The sequence below is a fragment of the Haliotis rufescens genome, unplaced genomic scaffold (assembly GCF_023055435.1).
Source record: "Haliotis rufescens isolate VD_foot unplaced genomic scaffold, xgHalRufe1.0.p SCAF_4, whole genome shotgun sequence".
In the NCBI taxonomy this organism is placed as follows: domain Eukaryota; kingdom Metazoa; phylum Mollusca; class Gastropoda; order Lepetellida; family Haliotidae; genus Haliotis; species Haliotis rufescens.
In genome coordinates, this window is record NW_025964112.1 from 52,157,366 (window position 1) to 52,176,211 (window position 18,846).

General features: G+C 39.9%; 1 protein-coding gene across 1 annotated transcript in view; it reads left to right on the forward strand.

Moving 5' to 3' along the window:
- The window catches only part of LOC124150723 (brevican core protein-like), a 33,457-nt gene that overhangs the window by 10,265 nt on the left and 4,346 nt on the right, over nt 1-18,846 (forward strand). The window lies entirely within an intron of this gene.

Here is an 18,846-nt window from a genome sequence, read left to right on the forward strand (position 1 = left end):
AAGGTATGTTGTCAAAAGGATCGAGGGTATTTCTTAAAATAGAATGGAACACTGGATAATCGAGAGTGAATAAAGGTGAGCTTCCGTACCACCTTTAAAAAGGACGTTATTAACAATGTCTCGATTACAGATTCATTGTTGCGGACTTAGGATGGACATTTTACTGAACATTTTGATCGGTAGGTCGAAATAAAAAACAATGCTTTCGGGGGTATTTTCAGGAGTTTTAAGATCTATTTGGATCGGTAGGTGGAAATAAATGATTTGAATAGAGCATTAAATTTAAGGTTTGTCTTCAAGCTTAAAAAATGTGTTCTCAAGACAGTTTCACTTAAGTCGATTATTGTGTTCATTTTGTTAACGTTCTCGGCAAAAAAAACTTGAAATATTGATTTTAGATTTAAGGAAACTGTAAACCTAGTATTTAGTGTAGCGCTCAGGGTAGCGTCACCGTTCAGTATTGCGCATTTGTGGCGATACTGGCAGTTTAACGGGATACGAAACGAATGGAATAACCATTTGAATTGGTTCTGTCCTAGCATAACTGACAATTCTCTAAGGGCCGACATCGCTTAATGTCATAAGTGAACACATAAACTAATCCGTTGTAAAATCAAGTAACATAAATAAAGTCTTTGATGGGATTAACGTGTAGGTAACATGAATGCCTAACACGCCCAGCTTCGAAGACTCGCCACATGTCGCTTTAGCGAGAATACACGTACTTTCAAACTGTCGCTCTGCCGAGAAGACCTGTATTACATAACCAACTCAATTCAGTTCTTTGTTTACCTTAAGCATTTCAGCTCATCAGTATTATTATGTAAAAGTCTGTTGCACAAACAATATTCATCCGTAACACAGACAACAGTGCTCTCAAGACAGTTTCACTTAAGTCGATTATTGTGTTCATTTTGTTAACGTTTTCGGCAAAAAAACCTTGAAATATTGATTTTAGATTCAAGGAAACTGTAAACCTAGTATTTAGTGTAGCGCTCAGGGCAGTGTCACCGTTCAGTATTGCGCATTTGTGGCGATACTGGCAGTTTAACGGGATACGAAACGAATGGAATAACCATTTGAATTGGTTCTGTCCTAGCATAACTGACAATTCTCTAAGGGCCGACATCGCTTAATGTCATAAGTGAACACATAAACTAATCCGTTGTAAAATCAAGTTACATAAATAAAGTCTTTGATGGGATTAACATGTAGGTAACATGAATGCCTAACACGCCCAGCTTCGAAGACTCGCCACATGTCGCTTTAGCGAGAATACACGTACTTTCAAACTGTCGCTCTGCCGAGAAGACCTGTATTACATAACCAACTCAATTCAGTTCTTTGTTTACCTTAAGCTTTACAGCTCATCAGTATATGTAAAAATCTGTTGCACAAACAATATTCATCCGTAGCACAGACAACTCACAAAGTGTGAGTATTACTTTTCCTAAGCTCTTAAATAGTCGCATAGACAACCAAAATACAACCTGGTGCTAAACAGGAGGCATTGAAACGAGCGCTGGGGAGATGTATAACATGTAAATTATAAATTGAAACGTCGTGAATTAATGAAGTTGTATGATCTACGTTATTGGTTTCCCATGACTCCAAATGGAGTAGCTAACTGTTTTTTACGTTTTTATTATGATGTTTATTATGCGTGTGCGTATTTGCAAGAAAACCGACAAAGACAAACAGTGAGGTGAGACGATAATAATATATAAGCATTCATCTGTCTCTACGTCACCTCTAGCCAGGACCAGTAGATTATATATTTATATACTGTATTTTGCAGCAAACAGGACACTGACTATTTAAAGGAATTAACAACAACGATAACGTGCGCCTACAATAATATTTCTCTTTGTTTCTAACAACGTTATTGGACCTAATAATATTGTTTTAATAGCGTGTATACATGTTCAAATAAATAAAAGCGACTAAACTCGTCCATAATGATGAGAAATCTCAGCTAAAAGCTGAGAGTAGTGTACTGTTCCGACTATATCACAAGCATGCGTTAAAGAACTTGTGATATACATCAAATTATGCCACATATGCATGTATGTCAGCTGAGGAACCAAAGCCATATATCAGTACTATCAACTTTGCCTTGACTCTGAACCCTGAAGAAGACCACTTCTCTTTTGTTCTGGACCCGGTTGTATCAAACTTTAATGATGCATTAACGTGTCATTAAACCTTCATTAACTTATGTATCATTAAATCCAGTTGTACTAACGTTTTAATGACGTCGTGCTGTCATTAGCGCGTCATTAACTTAATGAAGGTTCTGGGGCATCATTAGCGTGTAATTAAAAACAAACATGGCAGCGAACAAATTTTTGAACGCTTAGGACGCACAAGGAAAGACCGTGTTTTTAGAAAACGTAATCATCACCCCGAATCCATGAGCGATGAAGAAGTAAGGGCTCGCTACCATTTTGGGAAGGCAAACATCAGATATATCTGAGATCTTGTGAGAGATGAATTACAGTCCAAATCTGCAAGATCGCACGCATTTAGTGTTGAACTACAGGTAAAAGTTTGATAAGTAACACCTCGTCACTAGAAACTCAGCAAGTTTGAAATAAATATATAATTATACCCCCACATCGGGCAAATTAATAGCGGCTGTCAGTCATGATCAGTTGCATAAAGGGGAGTTACTCTAAAGACTTAAACTAAATATTTCGTGCATACTGAAGAGAACAGTTTTGCGTGTTCGATCCCGGCCAAAAGAACCTTTTAATTATTAAAACATGCACATCTTATATTAATCATTAACACTGTACTTACTGAGACATTATGAAACGCAGCAAAATAAATAACAAAGTAGATGTAAGTGTTATAGAAATATTTGAAAATTGGTCAAACCCATCATAGGCCTCTTTATAACCAATTTATCAGGTTCTGGTAACCCTACGCTTCTTTGCAAGTGGAAGTTTCCTGCAAATCACTGGCGACACAATAGGCATAGACAAATCAACGGCCTCGCGGGTTGTTAGGAAGGTTTCCCTTGCCATCGCGTCTCTTGTGCCCAAGTTTTATACCTGGCCGTCCGAGAGGGATATAGGCGACATTAGAAAGAATTCTACAATATATCTCGATTTCCTGGAGTCATCGGATGTATCGATGGGACACATGTACATCAGGCACCATCAGACAACGAACCTGCCTTTGTCAATAGGAAAGGCTACCATTCGATCAACGTTCAAGCAGTGTGTGACAGCCAAGGTGCGTTAAATAAATTATTCTTATTTATATAATAACAAATAAAATGTCACTGTAAAACCTGTGCATGGAGTATACACGTCCTCCCTTCAAAGTCACAAGGGCAATACGTTTACGACCCTGACACCATTCACATTGTTAAACGAAATAACTATCAGACAAATCTTTATACTGTGATATGATTTCAGTATTTGTTGTTTAACGCCGCGATAAGCAATATTTTAGCTATATGGCAGTGACTGCTATATGAACCAGGTTCGATGGCAATATTGACTTATATTAGCATTGACCGTTTTGTCTCGTTCTGTAGGTAAATTTACTAACTTAGTGGCGAGATGGCCAGGCAGTACGCATGGCAGCCACGTGTTCAAGATGAGTAAAGTGCGGCAACACCTTGAAACACATCATACCACTCTACAAGACGGCGTCATTCACGGTGACAGTGGATACGCATGTCGTCCGTATTTGATGACTCCGTATCTAAAGCCATGTACCCCCGATTCAACTCTTCCCATAAAAGAACAAGGTCAACCATAGAAAGAGCATTTGGGTGGCTCAAACGGCGTTTCCATGTACTGCACGGTGAAATCAGGATGAGCCCAGAGAGAGTTTGCACCATCATTGGTTAGCTTACTAAGATAATAGTATACATTGTAACCATGTAATAAATTTGAAGCTAACCGATATATAAGATCGCATATATATATAGCTGGAATAGTGCTAACACCAGTGGGAAACATGTACACTTATTCATTTAACATAAGAATCGAACAATACAATACTGTAAACCCTTTAAACAGTCCTACTATATTTCACAGGTGCTTGTGCTGTGTTGCGTAATCTGGCGATAATTCTTCGTGAACCCATGCTGGATGTTGATGGAGAGGACGACAGTAACATTGAAGGGCAATAATTTATTAAGTATTTAATTGCAACATAGAAATTAAACAGTAAAACGTAGACATATTTTAATATAGTAAATTATTAAGTCTTTGGATGACATGTATTTAATAATAGATAACTTCTTCTCAGCATGCAATTGATACATAAAAATAAATAAAACGTAGGAAATATTTTAATATGGTACATTATTAAGTCACAGAAGTTTTACCATAATCCTTAATACAATTCAGGAAGGACTTTCTTACATATTCGCAGAAAGTGTTTGCGGCAAGTGTAATAAATACATTTTGGACACCACTGTCACTCACGACAAACGTGTAAGGGAAATTTCATTCCTTGATCCATGGGCATTTGTTACAAAACCTGGTGACCATAGATATCCAGAGATATCTCCAGAGTTTCGGGACAATTTGTCAAAATGAAAGAAAATGTCATCTGACGTGCACTGAGAAGACATGGACTGCCTCATTGATAAGAGGGTTGGTCAAAAAGTTCTAAGCCTAACAAAGAAAAACCAACAATTGTGAAAGTGTATTTCATTTTAATTTTCAACATAATCTCCCTGCTGTTCAATACACTAGTCATATCAATAGTGAAGCTTTTCAATTTCAGTCAGAAAGAAGTTTTCTGAAACCAACCTGAAAAAACAATTAACGGCAGTTTTGATGTTTGATGTCATCGTTGTTGTCATAGCGCTTTCCACGAAGGTGTTCCTTCAGTTCAGGAAACAGGTTGAAATCACTTGGTGCCAGGTCTGGCGAGTAAGGAGGGTGTGGAGGCTCTTCGAACCCACATTGTCGCACAACAGCCTTTGCAACTCGAGAGGTGTGAGATGAGGCATTGTCATGAAGTGGTAGAACGCCAGCAGTCAGCATTCCTCGCCACTTTTCTTTCATAGAATCTGCGACGAAGCAATTCAGCATAGTAGGCACCGGAAATCGTATTTTGAATTTCTAAGTAATCAACAAGGATCACCCTTTGCTTTCCAAAATACAGTAGCCATAACTTTCTTCACTGATTCTGAAGACTTGATTTTCTTTGGTGCTGGAGAAGGGGAATTGTGTCATTCCATGGATTGACGTTTTGACTCAAGATCATAGTGGTAGACCCATGTTTCATCATCCGTTACTATGTTTCTCTTAATTTGACGCTCTAATTTTTCTCTGGCCCTGTCAGTTCTTTTTTCCTTAAGATCGGAGTTTAGAAGCTTTGGCACTCAACGAGCAGATATCTTATTCATCTATAAATATTCATGAATAATAGTTTTAATGGATCCATGGTTGAGACCTGTGTCTTCAAGTTCTATCTGACAACATAAGTTTTTTCTATCTCCTTGATTTAATCTTCATTGATGGAAGTTGAGGGCCGTCCAGACATAGGGTCATCATCAAGGCTTGTTCTCCCAGCCATAAACATAGCTGTCTAATGTTTAACAGTGGAATAGCTTGGGGAGCACTTAAAAAAACTTGATGGCAGCTCGGTTCTCGTTCTTTTCCATTTCTGTGTAAATATGTGGACCCCTATCACGTTCAACTGACTGTCACTAATTTACAAACGACCTTAACAGGCCAAATACACTGAACTTTGTTATGGCCCATAGTTGAACTCAGTCAGGCTTCGAAATTCTTACCTGCCCGCGTAACATCTGTGTAATTGTTGGACAGGAAATTCCAACAAGAAGTTGATGTCCCCATGGACACCAATTTTGCTCTCCCAGCCCAACCCCCCCCCAAAAAAACAACAACAAACAAACAAACAAAAAAACAAAACAAAACATCAACCAACAACAACAACAAAAAACAACAACAAACAAAAAACACAACAAAAAAACACACAAAAAAACACACCAAACAAACCAACAAAAAAACAAACAACAACAACAACAAAAAAACAACAACAAAAACCTCAAAATAAGGGAATCTGACAAGAAATTTAACTTAAGCCTCGGGTATATTCATGATCTGATATCGTTCAATAATGATTCAATCAGGACATTAAATCAGTCGCCAGAGGCAAGCGTCAGGCTTTGAGAGAGGGACTGGTGGCATGTCAAAAGTATATTATTCGATATAGGGACAGAGAGCCTTTCAACATCACCGGCCTCAATCCTTGTATTACTGCTTAATATTCGGTCCACATGCGAGAAGGACAATAACTAACACTTATCAACAGCTCCCTGTGCGCGAAGTCACCCGTGAGCAATAACGATCTAATTTTCCAAAGACGACCTTCAACCAGTACCCGAATCGTTCCAAAACAATAGCCAGTTATTGGAATTATAGTTCACACGGTAGGAATGTCAGTGACAATGTATGGATGTACCTATAGACGTATTGATAGGCTTCGTGCTCGGATTGGCAAAATCAAAACAAGCAACAACAAAATGAAAGTTGGACAAGAGGTTTTACTTAAGCTTCTAGTTGATCAGGTGTCGTTCAGATTAGACCGCCTCCGTGGTCTAGTGGTAGAGCGTCCGCCCGGAGAGCGGAAGGTCGGGGGTTCGATCCCCGGCCGCGTCATACAAAAAGACGTTAAAAGATGGTACTTGTTGTTACCCTGTCTAGCGCTCGGCATTAAGGGGCTAAAACAAGGACTGGTCGGCTCGGAGTCAGTATACTGTGTCTGAGTGGGGTATTCATGTTAAACTGCGGCATGGTATCTCAGTGAGCTAGCACTATAAATCGGCATCAGTCCGGACTAGTACAAGCAGCCACACACACACACACACGTGCATGCACGTCGCTATATAAGTGCAATAATCTTGGACGCGACGTTAAACCCAATTTCACCTCACCTCACCTCGTTCAGATTAACGCATCTGAACTGGAGCAAACAAGACCAATGAAACCGTCTCATCTGCGCCCCTGCAATAAACAACTCCTTAAATACGCCTTAAATATAATATGAGTCGTTACATGTGAACATTGAAATACTACAAATACTATATATCATTTAGTGGCAGCATCGTGATCGAGAGTTCAAGGACAAGGTAGCTTTGTAGGTTATAGAAAGAATTACTCCTCAGTAGATCACATTTATGTACTTAAATCACTCATTCGGTCGGGTAGCCTTGTGGTTAAAGCGTTGGCTCGTCACGCCGAATACCCGGGTTCGATTCCCGACATGGGTACAATGTGTGAAGCCCATTTCTTGTGTCCCCCGCCGTGATATTGCTGGAATATTGCTAAAAGCGGCGCAAAACCATAACCACTCACTCAATCACTCATTGATGTCTATCAAAGTTGAAATAAACATTTATTCTGTGCATCCTTTGCTTTTAGCAAAGTTTCTGACTATGTGTGAAGATATGGCTTGTGGCTCAAAATGATAAAAAAGGAATATCACTGGAAATTTTCTTTCATGTCATCAACAACATATACTTAAATATTCAATCTTCTTTATTATATAATGATGTCGAATCAACGTCTTTTTCTGCATAAAATTGGCGTGCGCCACTTAACGTGTCCACTTAAAGTTCTGTACGTATTATTTAAATGTAAAACAATCTACCCCACATGGAAAATGGTGAATTAGGTAGATATGTATTATTATAGGTATAATATTGGGCACGTTAGTTGTCTTCATGCCACCACGGGTTACCCCATATTATGTATTAAGCCATGTATGATTTTGTCAAAAAGTACCGGTTGTAATTTTACTTAAGTCTAACGTGTTTGGATGTATGAAAGTGTGCCAAATGCGAGTTGAATAAATGTAATATACTATACGTTTTAATAGATCAATTCAAGCAGACCTGATGCACATCTGCAGAACGTTCATAAAAAGGGGAATATTATTCTGTGTACAAGCAATTACTTTACTTAGAACACGTTTAGTTACAATAACACCATGCATTTCGTATTTCACTAACTAAAATGAGAACAACAACACACCAACTTTCTGTTGCGCCCGGGCGGTGGAAAACATAAAAAGAAAAAGAAAGAAAATAGAATATGCAGTTGTGGTCTGTGTAATTTAACAATATGTAATTTCATTTCCTACTTGTATGTCCGTTACTAATTCACCAACGAAAAGCCATTTTACACACTTATTCTGTACTAATCCAACGGTTTATATATAAAGTTAAACTCTCAAATTATATTAAAAGGAGTCTGTGTTTGTTTTTACTTGTATATATTATGTGTGTATATACATGTATGATCTAGGCGCTAACATTATTACCCCGGCCAATGGATCAGTGTGCACTTGATTTTCATATTCTCATCTCCCTGGGGAGTAAACAGCACAAGTAGGAAAGATAGACTTTATAAAGAGTGAGACTTGTCTGCCACTAGTGACATCTACATTTGTCTCCACTATTTACCACAACATACATTACCCTTAATACCAGAACAATTTGAAAAACGGTCGAATAACTACATATTCTATCATTTCACGAAAGAACACTTGATGCTGATTGGTCAAAATAGGATAATGGCATTGAATTCCATTAGATACCTAAAAATTACCAAACCTTTCAATCTATTTTGTCACCATCTATTCGTGTAAACCCACGAACTTACACAATCTAACAAAGATGTCTTGCCATGCAGACACTGGAATAGTTTTGTTTATTATTATCTATAGATATACTTTGTAACTTGCATGTGTTTATGATTGCATGTGATATTCTTTAAACTTATTGTGTACTCCAAAAAGAAATAAATCAATTACAAAATGTTTTTTTTTAAATGATCGATAGCCGATATGTCAAAACCAAAACAGCTGACTTAACTTTGCATGTGTTTGTAGAGGATGACAACTGTGGAAGAGGATATACGCTTACCTTTTCGCGAACACATGGTGTCCCCACTTATGTAACACATGCTCATGCTTTTTTACGTTTAATTTCCTTTTTTATGTTGCAGGGGGTCATATTGTGATTTTGATAAATTGTAGACAAATCAGGTGAACCGATTATATTTGTTGTTCAAACAACTGGGGTATTAATGTAAAGAGAAGACTTGTAAGTTCATTCCCGGTACTAAAACGCATGTTGTTTATTTTTTTAAACTTTTTATCAAATATATGATGTCATTAAAGGTGCTGTTTTTGTTTATCTAAATATAAAAGTCAACGCGAGAATAACTAATTCCTAATATGCGCCTAAACCGATTCCATTGGGCAGTAAACGCAATACAAAACATAAATGGATCACTGAAAATCATTGATAATATTAAAGGTGTGCCGTCTTAATGTGTATAAAAGAAGTTAATATAAATATTTACTAATGTTTACATGTAAGGCGTGACACACTATACAACCAAAACATCTCTACCTCCCATATTGATTTCTGCAGTAAATAACGCCTTCACCGTGAACTACTGCGGCCTTGGACTGTGCTGAGTAACGGAATTAGGTCAATCGCAGTCAGATCGAAGTTTGGGGTGAAGGAATAATCATTCTGAACAAGGTTATTGTAACCAGTGAGCTATTAAGGTCCATATATACACTCTTCTAAAAATGAAACGCACAGGTAGTATGAGGTTCATTAAACCTGACTACACAAAAAATCTGGTATATAAACTGGATCTATGTTTTTGGAAAATGTTGTAGGCCTCATATTTGACAAACGCAAAACGCAGCCATTGTCGATTTGCTATGTCTTAAACGGCATTGTTTTCACACTTGTTCAAAAATGTCATGAAGGAAAACAGTGAAGCAAAATGCACGTGCAAGTTATGGCATTCGTAATTCGTGGTAGTGGCTTTAAAAAGGCAAGCATAAGCCAATAATTTGTCTTACAATTGTCAACATTTTGCTTGTTCGAAAATGCCGAGACTCAGCGCTGCCGATCGGAACATCACCAAAGGACGTATCCAAAGAGGGGAATCGCAGTCTTCTGTTGCACGCCACTTCAACATCAACCACAGCACCATTTGCCGCCTTTGGGACCGATACACATAGTTTAATGGAAGCCATTGACATCAGAAGACACCAGCCAGCCATGAACCGTGACCAGGGAACCTATCTGCCTAGTGCTTGGGACTTATTGCTTTGATCTTTGTCACTGCTAATTATCTGGCTGGCTCCCACTTGGCCATTTCCATTCTTCACCTATCAGTGCTAATCACCCGGCCTCCAGTTTGCCCATTGTCAATTGCCTGTTACCTATCTATGATAATTTAAGTACTGGCTTCCATACTATCAGCGCTAATTACTGTATTGTCTATTGCTAATCACCTATCAGAGCCAATCATCTGTTAGCTTCCCTTGCTAGTTTCCACCTTTTGTTTTCTTATTATTTTGTTGTCATTACAAGTACATATATATGCTCTCTGCCTCATGGCATTCATTCACCTGATGAAGGAGTAAGCGTATATACCGAAACGTTGTGTTCCTCATAATAAAAAAGTTGACATCCATAAATTCTCTTCCCTTTTGGATATATTTGTTCACACAACAAATGCTAATGGCGTGAGAGTGTCAATAGACTTATAAGATGAAAGGAAAGCTTGCGTAAATGGCGAGATCTATCTCCAACTTTGCATTCAGTCACGTCAGCTCTGCTTGTCCTTGTGTTTCACTGTTAAAGGTGGTAGGCGTTGATCGACAACCTACATTATGTTTCGAAAAAAAAAATATTTGGATATTCGCCAGATCAATGTATATCATAACAAATTCTTTGACAAAACCCATACCTAGTAACAGGAGACAGAGCACGTGGTGTAACAACTCAATTTACAATGTCAATATCGGGTGTGACCACCATTTGCGTCGATGCAGCGGCGGCGTATTGAAGGTACCATATTGTTGAAACAGCCTGGGGTATGTTGATCCAAACGTCGTCCAAAGATTGGCCAAACTGTCACCGGCTGGTTCTGGACCTGTCGTAATCCCAGACATGTTCTATTTGGGATACGTCAGGTGAAACAGCCGGCTATGGCAGTACAACAATGTGATGGTGCCTCAAAAAGGGTGGAAACTTTTCTCAAACGATGTCGTCCCAGTAACGCACGCCATTCAAATTACTATTAACAATGACGAGTTATGTTCTCCCGTGAGTAGTGATGCCACCCATACCATTAGACTTTCACCCCCAAACTGACGACAAGCCTCACTAAAACGTTCTCCTGGATGCCTGTAGACCCTAGAACGACCATCAGAGCTGTCCACGCGAAACCTGGACTAATCAGTGAACAGAAAAGTGTCCCAGTCTTGTCTTCTGAACCTCAGGTGCTGTCTTCACCCAGCTAGGCATGCCTGAAGGTGACGTGGAAGCAAAATTGGGCTTATCACTCAACGTCTGTTGTCTTGTTGTCTTGTTGACGTGACGTCACACGTCAAGGGCGGGCAGGTGCAAGTCATAAGCGTTGTGTTGTTAATGATATTTTTTCGATGAACACTAAAATGTCGTATTGTGCCATTCCTGTTTGCAGCATACTCGCGGCACGAAGACGTTGATTTTCGGTTTTAAAAAGTGTTTTTATGAGCACTGGATACCACAAAAAACGTGTGTATCATGCTCGTAACAAACATGCAAACATCCACATTGTGCGCCGTGCATCAACATGCACAAGCAAATTGTGAGCCATGACCTTAAAGTCGAGGAGATATCTGCATGAATATATACTGAACCAAATTAAAAACTTCACAATCCTAAAATTTTAACATTTTGACCAGTTATCATTGTGGGCCCTTATTGTGTATTTAAACAGTAATGGCCACGTTTTGTCTTCAGATAACACCCGTTTTTGTGCAGGTGAATCGATCAAAATCATGTGCACAGCACTATAGTGGCAAAAGTGGTTTTTCACATGCAACTGGTCACGTGGCCATAATACCGCACGTGTTTTCAGCCATACTTGTTAGCAGTCATTAACAAAAAAAGAAAAACACAAGAAAACAAAAGTCTTTACGGCCATTTGTCATGCCACGCCTTTCAAATGTGCAACGTGAACGTGCCATCGGCATGTTGCAGACGGGAACGTCCGTAGCTGAAGTCGCAAGGACGATGGGATGTAGCCGACGGACTGTTTATGATTTACAGACGCGTCTACAGCAAACGGGTTAATCTTCGATTTGCTGATGATAGGGCGAGGGTGTGGAGGCGCCGTCATGAACGTTACGCCCAATGTTGTGTACAGGAAGTTGACAGATTTCGAGGCGGAAGTGTCATGGTGTGGGGTGCTTTCTGTGGCAATGCACGTTCCAGGCTTCTTGTCATCCGTGGCAACCTCAACGCTGCTGCCTACCGCGACCAGGTACTGGCACCAGAACTTCTGCATTTTATGGCAGCACATGGACCCGGTTTGATCTTTCAACACGACAATGCCAGACCCCACACAGCAATTTTGACAAGGCATTTTCTTCAGAATGCGGGAGTCAACGTCATGCATATGGACTGGCCGTCAAGGTCCCCCGACCTCAATCCCATCGAACACGTCTGGGATGCTCTTGGCAGAAGTCTGCGCACTCCCCAGAACCAACCACAGAATTTGCAAGATCTTGGCACCATTTTGCAGCAACAATGGCGTCGTCTTCCCAATCATGTGTTCACAAGCATCACAAGGTCCACGCGGAGGCGTTGTGTCGCAGTTGTTAACGTACATGGTGGCCATACACGCTACTGAACTTGTGTACCATCAGATTCTCGTGCTTGGGACTTATGATCTAAACTGTTGATGTTATTACCGAATACCGTAGGTGCTTGGAACAAATTATGGTTACCACCGTTAATTAAAATCCTTCTTTGGACATTAATGATTAAAAATTACCTTCTCTGATACATTTGTTCGTTGTATATCATATATGGGATTACTTTTAAAAATGTGAAGTTTTTAATTTGACTCAGTATATATAATTTGTAAAATGCATTTTTAATTTCAGAATAAATATGTTTTTTAATTGAACTTTAAATGAAACACGGTTACATTTTTCCGTTAGTATATATTGAAGTATGCCGGTCCAGCATGACATCCTTACCCTTTTTGCGAATAAATGGTGTCATCACTGTTATGAAGTGATCCATTCATATAATTTTCATCACAATTTTCCGTTTTTTGCCCCACATTGAAGTTGCTAATCGGCCAAATGCTCGTGCCTTGAGGCATATATATCTACCAACACAGCATTATCTTCCACCAAAGATATGCAAAATATAATTTAATGATTATTATGGATTACGTTTGGCAACGCGTCAACAATATCCTTAAGTGATATTTTAGAAACTGCAGTTAAAAAACAGAGTTGAGGTATGGATTTCAACTTGTGTATTCTTTCCGGCATTAGGTGAGGTTAAATTGGATTTAACGTCGAGTCCAAGATGATTGCACTTACATAGCGACGGGCATGCACGTGTGTGTGTGTGGCTGCTTGTACTAGTCCGGACTGATGCCGATTTGTAGTGCTAGCTCACTGAGATACCATGCCGCAGTTTAACATGAATACCCACTCAGACACAGTATACTGACTCCGAGCCGACCAGTCTTTACCAGACAGTAGTCATGCTGACATTGGCACATAAGTATCATCAGTGGAGCACACATTACAGGTGCATCCCACAAGGGCAATTTACACAGTGTAGGGGGCACGGATGGCCCAGTCGTCTAAGGCGCCGCGATTCGCTGTGCAGAATTGCGTCCCTTGGGCACGCCAGAAACCTATGATTGTGGGTTCGAATCCCGGTTCGCCCCGATTATGTTTCTAGGTTTGTCAGCACCATACCCGTGCTCGTGGGTTTCACCGAAGTGGTAAACGTCCGAGACCTGCATCACTTCGGGCTTTCCTCCCACATTAAGCTGACATGCCGCGATATAACTGTAATACTGTTAAAAGCGGCGTTAAAAACCCAACTCACTCACTCACTCACTCACTCGGTGTAATACAGACTACAAGGAGTTATTTTTCAATTATTTTCAACAAAAGGATGTGTTTTCAAAGTTTATAAGAAGGGCAATTTACTTTTGAGAAGTAGGTATGTATTAGAGAACTTGCTCGTGCAGTACTGTAGAAACGTGAAAATGTATTCACAAACCTACTGTTACTCGTATGTCTCCGTAACAAAATACACTGCCGGCCCAATCTCGCGATCATCACCATTTTTGGTAAACACAAAAGATTATTTTCGTCATGTTTAATATCGATTTGATATCGGCACTGTTTCAAATAATTAATCAGAAAATACCATAGTTCTACTTATTCGGGATCAGGAAAAATCGGTTGATGGATACCTAAGAATTCTATCAGAAATTAGTTACCCATTGAAATGTATGGGCGTCTCAATAATAAAGATACACGCGAGACACTCAACTGGATTGATCAATGTGTTTGCAGCATAAATGTAGTCACCAACATCGCCCGAGGCGTTTTGGTGGGGCTCCAGCAGCGGCATTGATGCCATAGCAAGCGCGCCTGTGGGATTGTTGAACCTTCCAACATGTCAGTTAAACCAATGAATGACGGAACTACTTCAGGCCATTTCGTATCTGCTCTTAATGCGGTCCACCCTCGTGCCACCCTTCTTTGGCTTCGGTAAATATGCTCCGAATATTGCTATTGATGGAGATATGGTATGGACTTCTCCGCCCGTCAGACAATGGGTGTGTTGTTAGACAGTTGTGTCGGTTCCAAAACATGTCTATTAGATGATGTTTGTTTGTTTGTTCTTTAACGCCGCACTAAGCAATATTCCGGCTTTATGACGGTGGTCTGTAAATATTCGAGTCTGGACCAGACAATCCAGTTATTGACATCATGCGCATCGATCCACACAATTGGGATACGATGACATGCATCAACCAAGTCAGCGAGCCTGACCATCCGATCCCGTTAGTCGCCTCTTACGACAAGTATAGTCGCCATGGGTTGCTGAAGACCTCTGCCACGCAGATCTAACTGCACAATGCACGCAAATCCCCATTCCAACATAGCTTTTAATCACACCCCGTTTTCTATTACATTTACCGAAAACAACATATGTGCGAGATTTAAGCTTATCACGCACGCATCTCGTGATGAATTAAGTTCGTGAGTCTCCCAGAACACAAATCAAGGTCAGAGTGGTACCTTTGCCGACATCGTTAGTTCAATATGTCATTCAATATGATAGTAATTTAAAACGATGATTTTTTACCTTTACATTGAAAGAGCACGTTAAAGTACTTTGGCCCGGAGAATCGATCACTAACCTGGCACTTACAGATATCTTATATTTGTTATTACATGTATTGATTCATTTTCGTTTATGTTTAAGCGGGTAAACAGAGATTACTAAGCGGGTTTCTGTCATATACGTTGTATCTCACAACGATTGGTTTCAAAAAGTATCTAACGAGTTAAAGTTTAAAAACAAGAGTTGTCACATGTTGACACACACGAGTGAAGTATTCAGTTTCTCAAGTATGCTTTGTCGTTTCACCCCGCACTCACATATATTCCAGCCATATGACGGCGGTCTGTAAATAATTGAGTCTGTACGAGACAATCCAGTGATTGATGTCATGAGCAACGATACGCAATTGGGATACAACGGTCATGTGTGACCGTATCCCGCTTACTGCTTACAACTCATATCTTGTGTGACCCCCGGCACGACACAAAACTTCATTTGTATTTTATCAATCCGAGCTGAAATCTTATACATAGAAAAAATTATCAACAAGACGGAGTACAAATGGTGACCATGGGAATGCCGACTTCGTGCCTGAATGTCTTACCCACAATTGTCACACAGAAGTTATCAGTCATGAAGTCAATCAGTTCATGTTGTCTCAGTGACCTTTAGATATCATTTGCTTTAACTTATGACACATTGTCCAGACCCTCGGAAGATAGAGATGTAACTATATCTGTGGTCACAATGTTTAGTGACAAATGCCCCATGGATCAAGGAATAAAGTTTCCCCGTTAGTTTGTCGTGTGGGATAGTGATGTACGAAGTTGAAAAATCAAATGTTTGGAGTCAATTCTGAGATTTCAAAACTCAGCAAGAAGAGAGCATAGTCGGGGAATGGATCACTGGTGACGCCAACATTTCCAGCATTTCACTGTATTGATTTCTCTGTGAACTTCAGATTGGGCATTTGCTTTCATTTGTGACAAATTTGTCCTTAACCTCAATATAGAGACGTAACTCTATTTATCATCCATAAACTGGCTCCAACAGGAGATATCGCTTGGGTGAGATCAAGCGATATCTACATTGTAGATATCGCTGCAATGAAATTGCATCACAATGCTTTGCAGACCATTGGTTACCATGACGTCACAATCAAATGACATCACTAATGGCTCTGCTGTTGATGATAAATAAAATCTCACCCTAGCATCTTTTGATATCAAATACATCAACACTCGTAGATAAAAATGGAAAATCTCCTTGGCAAGCCTCAACTCGTGTTGATATATTTGATATCAAAAGACACGAGGGTGAGATTCTCTATATATGCCCCCCATAGATCAAGGAATGCAGTAATTCCTTACGTTTGTCGTGTTGGATAATGTTTTGAGAAAAAGGGAACATTGTTTTTTTCTGAGAAGACAAAACGTCAAGTAAATCCATAAGGTGTTTATGTCCCTTGTCTCAAATAATCCGTGAATATAAAGAAAGTGCTTCCTCGATTGTATTGAGGATTATTGTAAATCTTTAAGACAGAGATTTAGTTGTTCATTTGGTAGACCCTGCAATAAATAACGCATTTGTTAGGGAGCATTGGAATCTAGTACAAAACAGGAATGCAAATAACTTCAGGTTTTAGAGTCAAGTCGAAAGTTGATTGTACAGATGCGTGGTTTTGGGCAGATATTTCTTCCTAAGTTACCATACTGGATCTATATGTGAAATTGTATATATCTTTATATGTCCCGAATACCGAGATCTTTGAGCAAACAGTTAATGTAGTGTTGCTTACATATCACGGTAATGCTATTTTGGGCCTTACCAGAGGGAACAACTACAAACATTTCATGTGGTCCAGACCATGAGTTAATTCAATTCTGTTTCCTATTTTTCAGTTTTTGTATTGTGCCATTGATAACATCACACACTGACTTACCCACTCTGAAAGACATTCAACAGGTTCCTCTTCTCTTTTGGTCCCATTTTAGCTTTTTAGTCATAAGCTTCTACGGCATACATAATGGCTTTTATAAATGAAATTTGAAATATTGTGCGGCTTTTACGGAAATTGATTTTTTATCTGAGAGGTTTCCTTAATTTAAGGCATCATTTCCCTTGTTTGCACATTTCAAATAAAAACATGCGGAGTTTGTCTGATTTAGTGGCCGAGAGAGTCTGTTTCCGGTTTGGCCAAACGTTTCAAAGCAATATCGAGAAGACTTCTCTGTCGTCAATGTCCTCGGTTCTTACTGTTTGTAGACTTATCCATCTTCACCAGTTGCTGGAGTCGTCTTCTCACTTGGGCGGTCGGGTAGCCTAGTGGTTAAAGCGTTAGCTCGTCACGCCGAAGATCCGGGTTCGATTCCCGACATGGGTACAATGTGTGAAGCCCATTGATATTGCTGGAATATTGCTAAAAGCAGCGTAAAACCTCACTCACTCACTCACTCACTCACTCACGTTTTCTCACTTTGTGCTGTCCCAATGATTCCTTGAGGAGAGGCAACAAATCTTCCAAATGAATGGTATCATTTGGCCATCGTCTTTTGTGACCATGGCTGCGTCGTCTTCTTTGAGATGTCGGAAACAGATTCAATACATTGACGTTGGCAGTTTGTTTTTGTGCAATTTGTGTGAGTGCCTACATGCTTACCCCTTTCGCGAACACCTGGTATCATCACTGACTTTTAGTGATCTATTCATATCACTTTTATCACTAATTGTCCTTCTACGCCCAGTGGAATCTGTTTAGGCAGATAATGGAGACTGATTAACCTCTGTCGTTTTGAATTTACACAACATGGGAATGACCCTTGTATCATTTCAAATAAGGAGGTACCTTCTGGAATAGCTAAGGGGCGTTCCCTGTTTGCGTAGGTACACTATTCGTTATAGTTATGATCTCTAAGTGGCATTTAGACGATGGATACTGATGACAGATGACTGTCTCGTCATCTGTTATCATGTATCGTGTTTATCGCTTTTAATCTCGTAACCTTTCCCTTTAGTCTTCCGCAACCGTTACCCATGTTTGTTGTAAGAGGCGACTAACGGGATCGGGCAGTCAGACCCACTGATGCATGTCGTCGTATCCCAGTTGCATATATCGATGCTCATGGTGTCAAGCATTAAACTGTCTCTTCCAGACTTGATTCTTTTAGACCGCCGTCATATAGCTAGAATATTGCTGAGTGCGGCGTAAAAGAGCATACATACAAAACAAAGAAAAACCAACTGGTGAACACAGCTCAGACAGAAAATGACATTACTGTTGACCCCGATGAATATGCATAAGTAGTATGGTGAGGTGAGGTGTAATGGGGTTTAACGTCGCGTCCAAGATTATTGCACTTATATAGCGACGTGCATGTACGTGTGTACTGCTTGTACCAGTCCGGACTGATGCCGATTTATAATGTTAGCTCACTGAGATACCATGCTGCAGTTTAACATGAATACCCCACTCAGACACAGTATACTGACTCCGAGCTGACCAGTCCTTGTTTTAGCCCCTTAATGCCGAGCGCCAGATAGGGAAACAACAAGTACCATCTTTTAACGTCTTTTGGTAAGACGCGGCCGGGGATCGAACCCCCGACCTTCCGCTCTCCGGGCGGACGCTCTACCACTTGACCACGGAGGCGGTC